Raw genomic sequence first — 13,821 nt, 5'->3', positions numbered from 1 at the left:
ACCCCTCCTTATGTGGGGTACTTAATATGTAACTAAAAATTGTGATCACAAAATAATTGTGTAGAATTGGTATAATCACACAAGTTAAATTTAATTCCAGGTATAATTTTAAGACTGCTTTAACCTTTCTCTTTATTTCACCTCTGAAATTACAAAAAGTACAAGACTAGGATAATGGGCTGCTTTAGAATTGGTGTGTATCATAGGTACTGCACACAATGGCACGAAGTAATAGCCCTTACCCTAGAAGACTTCCGTCAAGTCTGGACTAAAATTTTTGCTGGCCTAGGGCAGTGTTGGTTAGGATAGGTTTTGGATGTTTCTGTACTGGCCAAAGCTCCAGTGTACATGCAACATCATGGCTTAAAAGTACTTTTATCTGTATCGCTTGCTTTACTTGGGAACCAGTATAAGCTGTTACAGCAAAAACACTTTTCTTGTCTCATAGCTGTAGCAGTGAACTTGAAGTGTAGACGAGGCAAGATAGTTTGTGGGCACAAGGGATAGGCTGTAGCAAAAGCAAATGAACGGAGGAATAGGGTCTTGATAGTAAATGCTACTTTGTGTGGAGGACAAAGCTGGATGCAGAGGTGGGTAGAAGCATGTTTATTTACAGGAGACACAGACCCCCACACTTATGGTCAGATGAAACAATCAGTTCCCACTGAGAAGTAGCTGGGTGCTGGTCATTATTTTGGGTTTCAAAAGAAGTTGAACTTTCTTAAAGCCCAATTTTTCAGGAGCTAATCTACCATTAATGGAAATATTTCCTTTGATTTCAGTGGATCTTGGATTAGACTACTGGTTGTGTTTTTACAGGTATGCTTATTTCCGCAAAAAATTAGTATGAATTCCTCTGTTCCAAAAATATATTGTACTCATTCAGCATGGTCTTTAAGAAGATAACTCTGCAGATAATGTCAATGTAGTTTTCAGGCTTTTCTCTCAAACACCAAACAGTCCTGTTCCAAAATGTTTGTTATACCTTGTTTACAGTGTGTTCTTGCTTTGCCATAAGCAGTGAGTGCATTCATTTGAGGTGGAAATTCGAGTATGCTAGATGCATTGAAATTGCAATACAGCAACCGTAGGGGGAAAAAGACTGAATTGGAGAATTTTGATCAGCGTTTATGAATTTAAATGGAATGTCTATCACATTATCTTGCTATTCCTGCAAATAAGATTCTATCCTCTACTTACTGAAAGCATCATGATTCATGAGATTTATTAGAAAATATAAGCAGTTATAGAAATGTCTGCGGAGGTGGAGAGAATGTTATTAATAGATATGGAAAAGAGCTTTCTAGAAAGCTAAAGAATGTCATGGAGCTTCTGTTACTCTATTGTGCACGTCTGTATGTGTATATACACACGTAGCACAAATGACTAGATTTTGTTTGTAAAAAAGAAAAAAAGTAATAGTTTTTTTTATGGTAGTGTAATCAAAAGAGAAATGCCGCTAACATTTGAGTGACTATTTGCATTCAACCTAACTTTTACATTCTGCACTTGGTAAATATTTGAGGACAAAGTTTGTTAGCAATGCTGAAAGTCACTCCAATTCATCATCTTAGCTTAGTTATTTCAGAAATTTGTGTTCAACTGTAGTGTCTCAATCTGAAGGACTAATCCTTTCTTGCCATCTCTGCTGTTTAATGTAGGCTTTTAAAAATCCTAAGAAGCTTTACTCCTTTGTAAGGCTTTCAGAAGTCTTTTTTCTTAATGATAAATGTCAACAGATTATATCAGGGCATCTTTGACAACAGCACGGGAAAAATGTAATTTTCATTCTTTGGTAGGTTCTGCTTTACAGTATAGAAGCAAACTAAACTGGGTCATAACTTTTATAGCCAGAAAGGTAATGTCATCTGTGAGCTGATCTTCTCGCTGAAATCCCTCTAGCCCAGGGGTTCCCAAACTTTTTGACATAGGGACCAGTAAATCCACTCATGAGCTTTTGAAGGAGTGGTAACATTCATTTGCATATTTGCATGTTCAATAAGCAAATATTTGAATATTCAAATAAGTTTTCTGGTCCTCCTAAAGCCCCCAGTGCCAGCATTAGGAAAGTTTTTGATACAGTCACCCACAACATTCTTACCAGCAAGTTAAGGGAATACGGATTGGATAAATGGACTGTAAGGTGGATAGAAAGCTGGCTAGATCAGGGTTTCCCAAACTTTTTACTTTAGTTGGAACCCGTTTTTTTTAGTACTGTCTTTTGCAGCCCAAAAATATAAACACATATTAAATGAATAAATTTTCAGTGTTTCACCCGGCTGCATCCTTCACCCAGCCTGGGCCAGAGCTTGGGGAACCCGGCGCCACACGAGCACTTCAGGAGGCGGGAGCAGGAGCAGATTGGGGGTAGGGTATCTGGCTAAGAAGGAGGGTGCAAGGAAGGGGAGGGTTGCCAGGTACTGGATAGTCTGGTATTTGACTGTTTTGTCTGGGAAAGAAATTGAGAAATTACCAGACATATAAAATGCCTGGTATTTTCTAATTAGGTATGTTTTATTATAATTAGGTGTATTAGTCCTTAGCTGCTTGGCTGGTGTGTGTGCTCACACTGTCTGAGTGTGTCTACCTGCCAGGCAGTTCGCAACTACTCCAGGAAGGGTATGTGGTGGGGAGGGGGCAAAATGGAATCCCCAGCCAGACTCACTCGTCTGCCAGGGTCTGCATGTCCCCAGGTTAGTCCTGCTTCTCCCTCCCCTTTCTCTTCCCGATCTCCCGAGTACAGCCCTGCTGCCCCTGTCCAGCCCTGGGTTCCCCCGGTCAGCCCTGCTCCCCTAAACCTCCCCCCCCCCCCCCCCCCCCCCCGTCCAGCCCTGCTTCTGGCAGCTGATTCTTCCGTCGTCCTCCCGATCTCCCCCGGCGAGCTCCTCCTCTCCCCATGCAGCCCTGGTTCCGCCTGCCCTTTCTGATCTCTGCCGCCAGACAGCCCTGCTACCCCCAACCCGCCCGCCCCCACCCCCCATCTCTGCAGGACAGCCCTGCTGCCCCCAACCCTGCTTCCCTACCGGCAGCCATGCTGAGGCCTGGTATCTCTTTCCTGCAGCCTGGTAGCGGGCCGTGGCCCATAGTTTGGGAACCGCTGCTCTAGCCTTCTGTAGGGACCAGAATAAGGATATAATTTTTTAAAAAATGCAGAGCGTGTACTTTCTTGTTTGCATATAGCAGGGGTGGGCAAAAGAGGGCAAAGATTTCACATGGTCACTAACCCCCAGACCGGTCAGGGTCTGTGGGCATGGAAGTAGGAAGAGTCCTGGCCCTGCCCCGCCCCTTCCTGGGCAGCCCGGGACCATTTCAAAAATTTCTGAGGTGGCCCCCAGTCAAAAATTATTGCCCACCTCTGGCATTCAGTGTTCCGAAGATAAGTTTGGAGAAATTATCATCAGAGGTCACCTCTTGAATTTTCTACTAGGATTTGCAGTGGCACCAGTAGTATGGTACATGGCATATAGTCTGACACTCTTCTGTTCTTAATTTTTCTAGTTCTGTGGTTCCTTTCTTTCATGGGTCTCGGAGACTCGCACTACTAATTTACCTCAACTTTTAGATGTTTGTAACTTGTTCTGCAGATGGTGTGTGATGGGGTGGACTAGGCCCAAAGGTCCCCCCTGCTAGAGACTTCAGGCCTGTGCCACACCCATCCCTGGAAAGGAGCAGTGGAGAGGTCCTCCAACCAGGCTAGGGTGGCTGTAGGAAAAGCAGCCAATGTGGGCCCAGGAGGGCCACACGAAAGGAGCTGCAGAACAGAGCAGCAGTTAGTTGCTGTTCGGAGCTGAGAAGAAAGGACTACCTGGAAGAGTAGCAGGGCTACAGGCAGTTCAGTGTGAATAGAGACTGGGGGGAGCAAGGTGCTCTGGCTGGCTGCTAGAACTGAGTAGGGACTGAATCTGGAGAGGGCCACAGGAGATCGTGCTTACAGGGAGGAAGCCCTGGGGATACAGCTCCATATCCTCCTACCAGGTATGGGCTAGTCAAAAACAAGAGCCATGGGAGGGCAGAGAGATGCCCCGGTGAACCCTATACCCCAGAAGGGTCTGTCGTGATTAACATGCAAGAGAGTATGAGACTCATCCAGAGCACCGAGTTAGTGGAAAAGCTGTTTGAGTGCCCCCGAAGGGGTCACCAGAACTAAAGAACTCCGGTCATGAGCGGTTCACCTTCCGAGTCAGACCTACTTCTTGGTTGGTCTCTGGATTGATTGCTAGCTAGCAGGGGTCTAGTACGCTTTTCAAGCCTTGACTCCGTTAGATGAAGCCATACCTCTGATGGACATGTGTTTGGGCCTTGCCTCTACACTGTCAAGTTTTGGAAACACCACAGTGAGAACATACATGCTGCAGTGTGACTTTTGTTTCTAAAACCACCCTGTTTGGTATGACCAATTTCCACCCCTACAAGAGATTTTTCCCCTCCCTTTGTCAACAGAGTGTAGATGCCATGCCTGCTTTTATTGGCTTTCAGAAAATGTCCCACAATGCCCATACCAACCAGTCTGGTCAGCAGTTCAACCTCTGCTGCCCTTCAGCCAAGTAAACAGTCCACCTTTCCCCCTTGCAAGCCTGGGAACGTTAAATTCCATTTCCTGCTTGCTGGCTCAACATGAAGAGGTCTCGCCTTGTCTTACCAGGTGCTAGTCTATGCCTGGCCATTGCACAAAATGTGGAGCTGTTGGATCTGATCAGTATATGGGGAGAAGAGTCTGTACTGTTCCAGTTGCTATTGATCTGTAGGAATTTGGAGGCATTTCTTAAGGCTTGGGGGGGGGGGGGGGGGAAGGGCTATGATTGGGGCATTTCTCAGTGCAAGAACCAAGATAAAGGAGCTGAGGTAGGTGTACCATAAAGCCAGTGAGGCAGGCAGTTGCTCTAGTTCTACAAAGCTAAGACCTACTGTTTCTAGAAAGAGATGGGCGCTATTTTTTTAGTGGTGATCCCACCTTCCCCGCTAAGAGCCCCGAGGGGGGGCTAACCTGGAGGATGAAATTATTTGAAGAGGTTGAACTAGATGAAGATGTGGAGCTCCCAGCTGGGTCCCCTGGTGGGACAGGAAGCTGGGAGCTGTTCTCCACTCCTGAGGTACATAGCCAGTCTCAGCAGTTGCTCTTGGGGAGCAAGAAGCAGGAGATGAGACGTAGGGGAGATGGTGTGGTTTGTAGAGTGCAGAGGTGGGCGTATGGTATAGAAAAGTGGGTTTCTTGCTGTGTTTCTGTGAGCTGAACGTAGCCCTGTGTAGCTCATCGGTATGGTCAAATGGGGTGGTGATGGACACCTAGATTTCAATGGAATCAGTAATGTATCCTGTTTTCCCTGCGTACCTTCAGCAGTGAGATGTCTGCTAGAATGATCCCTGCCCGTGGAAAAAGGTGGGATAACTGTAGAATGCATTCCCTGCAAAGCTACGCTGCAAACACTGTATTGTCTTTTTCCGTACACACAGCCCCCTCCCTGCCCTACAACACTTGCCGCTCTTTGGTTGCTTTTAGAGATGTGTGCTTGGCAAGGGTTAGTGAGAAAGTGATTGGTAGATTGCAGAAGGTGCTGGTAAGTGAAATGTTTCAATGCCGTGATTGAGTTTAAAATTCCCTCTTCTGTTTGTTGTTGGCTCGTGCTTTAGCAGATGTGTCCCTGAGGTACACCCCACATACTCCTGCTGACCGTCTTCGGCAGATAAGAAAAAGGACAAGAGGCAGCAAAGACGACCTGTTCAGGAAGGTGATGCAGCACTCCTCTCTGGAGAAAAGGGAACACAAGGAGTGCTGGGAAGCTGAATGTCAGGACAGCAAAGAGAATAACATGTTTTCTAGGGCCTCAACTGAGCGGATAATTAAATAATGGAGGAAGGAGATGCCCAAGTCTTTAATAAAGCTGCAGAGTGAGCAGATCCAGGTGTGACCTGCACTGCAGTGCACATGCAAGTCTTTCTCTAGACACCTCTTCTCTATGCCTACTTATTCTGTTCCAATTTCTGGAATGACTCAGTTTCAGCAATGATAGCTGGACCTGTACGCAGTAGTGAGGTTATGCTCTTTCCAAGCCCCTCCTTTACCAGCAAACACGTTTTGGCAAGTGTCACTTTCTCTTGATCAATAAAGGCAAAGTTTTTTATAACGGTAAATCGTTTTTGTGTTCCACAAATTCATATAGCAATCACTTCGATTGCAGGAACGGGCTTTTTAGTCTTTTTAGTAATTTTCCTCACAAGAGTACGTGGCCCCCCCAAAATTTACCTGGCATCCACCAAAAAAGCAACTCAAAACAGCCCCCACCTCCCCCCCCACCACCGCCAAAAGCACCTGGCATCTATAGAAGTGGCTCCATGCACTACCCCTCATCTACAACAGGCCCTGACCCCACAGCCTCCGCTGGCCACAGATCTCCATTATGTTACTGCCTCTCATTATCAATGTGCTTCCTCAAAGCCCTTCCTGTATCAGTTGCAGCCCTCTGTGCCTCCCCTTGTACCTGGCTGCTCAGACTCTGCACCCAAGTGCTTTGCCTCAGCGCTCGACCCCTGAGCAAACATTTCTACCTTAGATTCACACAGATTATGCAAAGCGCAGTACATGGCTATGACTATGGGAATGTTTTCCTCTGTAAAGTCTTAACCTGCCGTAGAGACATCTCCAGCCAAGGGCACATTCGACTGCCATGAAACACCTGCTTAGCCTGTTAAAAAGCTCCTTCCTGCTGTCCAGGTGCCCGGGTAAGGGGTGAATTGGGTCTCCCAGGATTACTATGAGCATTTCCACATCCCCCATTGTAATCTTGTGGTCTAGAAAGAAAGTCTCCTCTTGCAGCTTTATGTACAGGCTGGTGTTCCTGAAGATATACTTGTCATGCACTTCTGGTGTGCTCTGTTGCAAGGTGATCTGGTGCTAAAATTGAAAGGTGTGTGCCACACCCCCCCACCTCCAACCCCAGTTAGGGAAGCCCATTTCTGCAAAGCCAGCCACTATCATACATATTCCCCAGAGTCACAGTCCTCCATAGCAGGATGTGAGTTTATTGCCCTGCACACTTGCTTTAATACAACCCCCATGATAGACTTCCCTACTTCAAATTGATTGGCAAGTGACTGGTAGCAGTCTGGAGTCACCAGCTTCCAGATAGCAATTGCTATACACTTCTCTACTGAGGCCAGCTCTCATTCTAGTGTCCTTGTGCCGCAGGTGTGCAGCTAGCTCAGCAAACAGCTCCAGGAAGGTTTTCTATGCATCCTGTAGTCACTGCTCTTCATCACGCACCTGCATGACAATGCAATCCCACCAATCAGTGCTGGTTTCCCTAGCTCATAGGTGATGGCTGACCCTATGCAACTGCTCTTTTGTGTGCCAAAAGCAATAGAGAGTTGGTGCCCGCCACTCTTCCCCTGTTAGTAACTTCCTGATTAACTCCACTGCCATGTATGATGCCTCAACTGAGTGTAGAAGAGAAGTGCGATATATCCCTTCTCGCTGCAGATGTTGGAGTACATAGCAAAGGATGGTAGGTGAAAGAAAGGTGGAAACCAGCAGAGGTCTGGGAAAGAAAGCAGTGCCTGAAAGGGTGTTTAGCACGGTCCCAAGATGCACCGCGCTCTGTCCTGCCTTCTCATAGAACCTAGCAAGAGAAGGTGTTGCCAAACACTCAGGGATACATGCCTTGCACTGCTGATGATGGTGCCCCCCAGTGGACACGATCTGTTGACAGAGAGAGCAAGAGTGAACACCGGTTGTCAATTTTGGTTTTGTTGCCTTTTTTTTTCTCCGTGTTGACATGAGTTTTGTCAACAAAACTTTGTCGCATAGACAAGCCCTTAGTGTGTGTCTCCTAACTTGTGGGCAAGCTTTAAAACTTAGATTTAAATTTAGAAAACTCACATGTCTGGGAAGTGAACTTGATATTTCAATTATCTGTATGTTATGTAAACACTTAGCTCTTGTTTCTAGGTTAATTTAAATGTAGTGCTTGTTGTTGAGAAATTGAACATCTGGTTTTTAAGTATGGAAATCAAGTTAATGCATAACTGAACACCAGGCTTACTGGGTTTAGTAATATACATGTCCAGCGTGGATTGCCAGGATGGCTGCTAGTTTTTATTAGATTTTTTGGTGCTGTTTGTGTAACAACTAGTAGTGGAGCACTTCCTGTTGGCATAAGGATTAATACACAATCTAATGACTCCACGTATCTAAATCCTAGGCGGCCATGTAAAGTGTAAATAATTATTTTATCAATGACATTTTATAGGGATAGTATGGTTCTAAAAAAAACACGTCAAACAAACTTGGTGCATTTAAAAAAATAGACATGCTAATCACGTGGCACTTAGAGGTTTTGAAGTAAGTCCTTTCTAAGCTTCTGGATAGAATCTAAATATTTTTCTTTAACATGTTTTAGAGCAGAAAATCTTTCCTGTTGTGTAATGCTTCCAAAACCTTTGGGAGCTGCAGAATTTTGTATCTGAACATTTTGTATTCTTATTCATTAGAAAAATGGAGACAGAAGCCCAGCAGCAGAGTGGGGGCTATCCTGTTTATTGCGTCGGGTGTAACATGTATGATTACCTGCCCTGTGGGCGGGTGGCGTATGTGTGCACCCGTTGCAAGGAGCTCCTGACCCTCAGAGACAGAGTTCGGGCTTTGGAGGCCAGGGTGGCTGAACTGGAGGAGCTAAGGAAGTTAGAGAGTTATGCTGATGAGACTTTCCGGGACACTGTAGTACTGTCCCACCTCCAGTCTGAGAGCCCCAGTGATCTTAAGGAGGATGAGAGTCTCAAGGGAACAGAGCATTCAATGGGAGCAGAGGGAAACCATCCCGTAGTTGGGACCCTCCTCCCAGAGGATGTTGCGGTATCCTCTCGCACTGAGGATACCTCTGAGGGGAAGGGAACGCCAGTGAGAGAGGCAGGTGTTAGTAGTGGGTGATTCGATCGTTAGAAACATAGATAGTTGGGTTTGTGATCACTGGGAGAACCGTATGGTCACTTGCCTGCCTGGTGCGAAGGTTGCGGATCTCTCGAGGCATCTAGACAGACTTATGTGTAGTGCTGGGGAGGAGCTGGTGGTCGTGGTACATGTAGGTACCAATGACGTAGGGAAGGGTAGGAGAGATGTCCTGAAGGCCAAATTTAGGCTGCTAGGAAAGAGACTGAAATCCAGGACCTCTATGGTGGCATTCTCGGAAATGCTTCCAGTTCCACGCGCAGGACCAGGTAGGCAGGCAGAGCTTCAGAGCCTCAATGCGTGGATGAGACGATGGTGTAGGGAAGAGGGGTTTAGATTTATTAAGAACTGGGGACACTTTTGGGAGAGGGAGAGCCTATACAGGAAGGATGGGCTCCACCTAAACCAGGGTGGAACCAGACTGCTGGCACTAAACATTAAAAAGGCCGTAGAGCAGTTTTTAAACTAAGAGATGGGGGAAAGCCGATTGGTGTGGAGATGCACGTAAATCGGAGGGAGACTTCTCTTAGAGGAGAATCCATTGATAGAGATTGTCTAAGATGTAGTCAGAAAGAGAGGAGGGGAGAGGGCAAACCATGGGCCAGAGCAGACAAACAACCGCATACAAAGGAATCCACTGCATCAGGGAAGGGCAGACAAATAACCAGTGGCAAATTTCTAAAGTGCTTGTACACAAATGCTAGGAGTCTGACTAATAAGATGGGTGAACTAGAGTACCTCTTATTAAATGAGGAGATTGACATAATAGGCATCACTGAAACCTGGTGGAATGAGGAAAATCTGTGGGACACAATCATACATGGATATAAAATATATAGAAAGGATAGAGCAGGCTGAGTGGGTGGCGGAGTGGCACTGTATGTGAAAGATAATGTAGAATTAAATGAAATAAAAATAGTAAGTGAATCAACATGTTCAATAGAATCGCTATGGATAGTAATTCCATGCTCTAATAATAAGAAATTAGCAATAGGGAAGTATTACCGACCACCTGACCAGGACAGCGATACTGACATTGAAATGCTGAGGGAGATTAGAGAGGCTACCAAAATAAAGAACTCTATAATAATGGGGGATTTTAATTACCCCCATATTGACTGGATACATGTCACCTCAGGAAGAGAAGCGGAGATAAAATTTCTCAATGGCTTAAATGACTGCTTCTTGGAGTAGCTGGTGTAGGAACCCACAAGGGGAGAGGCAATTCTCGGTTTAGTCCTGAGTGGAGTGCAGGATCAGGTCCAGGATATAACTGTTACCGGACCGCTTGGGAATAATGACCATAATATAATAACATTCAACATTCCTGTGGTGGGAAGAACACCTCAGCAGTCCAGCACCCTGGCATTTAATTTCAGAAAGGGGAATTACACAAAAATGAGGAGGTTAGTTAAACAGAAATTAAAAGGCACAGTGACTAGAGCCAAATCCCTGAAAGCTGCATGGAAACTTTTTAAAGACACCACAATAGAGGCCCAACTTAAATGTATACCCCAAATTAAAAAACATAGCAAGAGACCTAAAAAAGAGTCACTGTGGCTTAACCACCATGTAAAAGAAGCAGTGAGGGACAAAAAGGTATCTTTTAAGAAGTGGAAGTCCAATCCTAGTGAGATAAATAGAAAGGAACATAAACACTATCAAATCAAGTGTAAAAATGTAGTAAGAAAAGCAAAAAAAGATTCTGAGGAACAGCTAGCCAAAAACTCAAAAAGAAATAACGAAATGTTTAAGTACATTAGAAGCAGGAAGCCTGCTAATAAACCTGTGGGCCCCCTAGATGATCGAGCTACAAAAGGAGCAATCAAGGACGATAAAGCCATTGCAGAGAAACTAAATGATTTCTTTGCTTCAGTCTTCACGGCTGAGGACGTTGGGGAGATTCCTGAATCTGCACCGTCCTTTGTGGGTGATGAATCCGAGGAACTGTCCCGGATTGAAGTGTCATTAGAGGAGGTTTTGGAACAAATAGAAAAACTTAATGTTAACAAATCTCCAGGACCGGATGGCATTCATCCAAGGATTCTAAAAGAACTCAAATGGGAAATTGCTGAGCTATTATCTGTGGTTTGTAATCTATCCTTTAAATCGGCTTCCGTACCTAATGACTGGAAGGTAGCCAACGTGACACCAATATTTAAAAAGGGCTGTAGAGGTGATCCTGGCAATTACAGACCGGTAAGTCTAACTTCAGTACCGGGCAAATTAGTCGAAACAATAGTAAATAAAATTGTGAAGCATGTAGAAGAACATAATTTGTTGGACAAAAGTCAACATGGTTTCTGTAAAGGGAAATCCTGTCTTACTAATCTATTAGAGTTCTTTGAAGGGGTTAACAAACATGCGGACAAGGGGGATCCAGTAGATATAGTATACTTGGATTTTCAGAAAGCCTTTGACAAGGTCCCTCACCAAAGGCTCTTGTGTAAATTACATGGCCATGGGATAAGAGGGAAGGTCCTTTCTTGGATTGAGAACTGGCTAAAAGACAGGAAACAAAGGGTAGGAATAAATGGTAAATTTTCAGCTTGGAGAGGGGTAACTAGTGGTGTCCCCCAAGAGTCAGTCCTGGGACCAATCCTTTTCAACTTATTCATAAATGATCTGGAGAAAGGGGTAAGCAGTGAGGTAGTAAAGTTTGCAGATGATACAAAATTGTTTAGGATAGTCAAGACAGAAGCAGACTGTGAGGGACTCCAAGAAGATCTCACCAATCTGAGTGATTGGGCAACAAAATGGCGAATGAAATTTAATGTGGATAAGTGTAAAGTAATGCACATTGGGGAAAAATAACCCCATCTATACGTACAGTATGATGGGGGCTAATTTGGCTATGACAAATCAGGAAAGAGATCTTGGAGTTATCGTGGACAATTCTCTGAAAACTTCCACACAGTGTGCAGCGGCCGTCAAAAAGGCAAATAGAATGCTAGCAATTATTAAGAAAGGGATAGAAAATAAGACCCAGAATATCTTACTGCCCCTGTATAAAACTATGGTATGCCCACATCTTGAATACTGTGTACAGATGTGGTCTCCTCACCTCAAAAAAGATATTTTGGCCTTGGAAAGGGTTCAGAAAAGGGCAACTAAAATGATTAGGGGTTTGGGACAGGTCCCATATGAGGAGAGGTTAAAGCGACTGGGACTTTTCAGTTTAGAAAAGAAGAGACTGAGGGGGGATATGATAGAGGTCTATAAAATCATGAGTGGTGTGGAGAGGGCTGATAAAGAAAAGTTATTTATTAGTTCCCTAAATAGAAGAACTAGAGGACACCAAATGAAATTAATGGGGAGCAGGTTTAAAACTAATAAAAGAAAGTTCTTCTTCACACAGCGTGTAGTCAACCTGTGGAACTCCTTGCCAGAGGAGGCTGTGAGGGCTAGGACTATAATAGAGTTTAAAGAGAAGCTAGATAATTTCATGGAGGTTAGGTCCATAAAAGGCTGTTAGCCAGGGGATAAAATGGTGTCCCTGGCCTCTGTTTGTCAGAGGCTGGAGAGGGATGGCAGGAGACAAATCGCTTGATCATTGTCTTTGGTCCACCCTCTCTGGGGCACCTGGTGGTGGCCACTGTCGGCAGATAGGATACTGGGCTAGATGGACCTTTGGTCTGACCCAGTACGGCCATTCTTATGTTCTTATGTTCTAAATTCTTCAGCTGTTTTATGGCATAGAATTTTTCAAGTAATTACAGCATTTTTACTGTGCTTCTAGCATGTCCGCTCTAGAACTGGAAAAATAGGATTTCCATACATCAATAATTAAAGGGAATTAATATTGTAGTACTCTGAAGTGTTTCTGTTATTGCTCCCCTTGTTATGGGAATGGGACTATTTTAGCATGGCCCTCATTAGGAGGTTAACTAACAAATTTGATAGTCTCCGTGTAGGCTTTCATTAGGATTTGTAAGTCACTTTTAAACACTTGTGTTAACAAACCTTTCAGCTTTTTTTAATCAGTCATTTGCCTCTTATTGTACTCACCAAAGGTAGTAATTGGGACATAATTTTATTTTAAAGTTGTTTTTAGTAACCTTGACATTTAAGTGCTATACTTAAATCTGACAACATGGGATTTAAGAGGTATTAATGTGGAACTTCGTTGTGACTACAGGAATAAAATACAACTTTTCTGTTCCAAATCCCTACCCCTTACATGAGCGCTACTAGCACTGAGGCCTCTGACAGATGAGCTATACATATTTCATACTACCTAGGAGTGAAAAATAGCCAAGAGTGAGAGCGAATTTTTTCTACCTAGGCTGTAATGTGTTTTACCAGTGCTCATAAGTGCTTTTAGTTCCATTAGCAGACTGAGAAAAGAAAAAAAAAAAAGTGAAGAGCTTTGTTACACTAGCTCACACTGAAGTTTCCCTGTCTCTCTGGCAGGTGGAGGGTTTAGGTCCTGTTGTCTAATGACATTGCTTTTTCTGAGGCGTTCTCCAGGTAAAAAAGCAGACTTTTCTAGTGTGGGTTTGAAAGAGTTCTCTGAGAATACTGTACTTCAGTTCGTGTACTGGCTTGCTTCAGGAATCTATTGCAGCTGACTATTTTGGGTGGTCTTTTCCTATTGGATGGTATCTAACCTATCTAATTATTGAAAGTGAGGCAGAGTATATGTATCCTTTGAACTTTGAATTGTTTGTTCATGGGTCATGGAAGATTTTTCCCATGAGTGAGCAACCTCCATTAGCTTTATCTTCAACCTTCATGTGTGTTTTGAAACAGTCTGCTGTACAGGTGGTCCATGCTAGAGCCCTGCAGATCCACAGATACCCACTTTGTATCTGTGTCCATGGATGTCAAACTTTGTATTCGCGCAAGGTTCTAGTCCAGTGGTGGTCGTGATCCCCAATGGG

General features: G+C 44.3%; 1 protein-coding gene across 3 annotated transcripts in view; it reads left to right on the top strand.

Annotated features, from left to right (window-relative positions):
- Nucleotides 1-13,821, top strand: part of GLCE (glucuronic acid epimerase) — a 115,078-nt gene that overhangs the window by 18,564 nt on the left and 82,693 nt on the right. Inside the window, exon 1 of one of the 3 annotated variants that reach the window (XM_025189202.2) lies at nt 5,629-5,726. The exons of the other annotated variants lie outside the window; for them this stretch is intronic. The gene's annotated coding sequence lies outside the window, so the exon portion shown is untranslated. Of the gene's footprint in view, nt 1-5,628; nt 5,727-13,821 lie in introns of those variants that run through there. 3 annotated transcript variants of the gene reach the window in all.

The sequence above is a fragment of the Pelodiscus sinensis genome, chromosome 14, assembly GCF_049634645.1.
Source record: "Pelodiscus sinensis isolate JC-2024 chromosome 14, ASM4963464v1, whole genome shotgun sequence".
In the NCBI taxonomy this organism is placed as follows: Eukaryota; Metazoa; Chordata; order Testudines; family Trionychidae; genus Pelodiscus; species Pelodiscus sinensis.
This window is presented reverse-complemented; position numbering and strand designations above follow the sequence as displayed.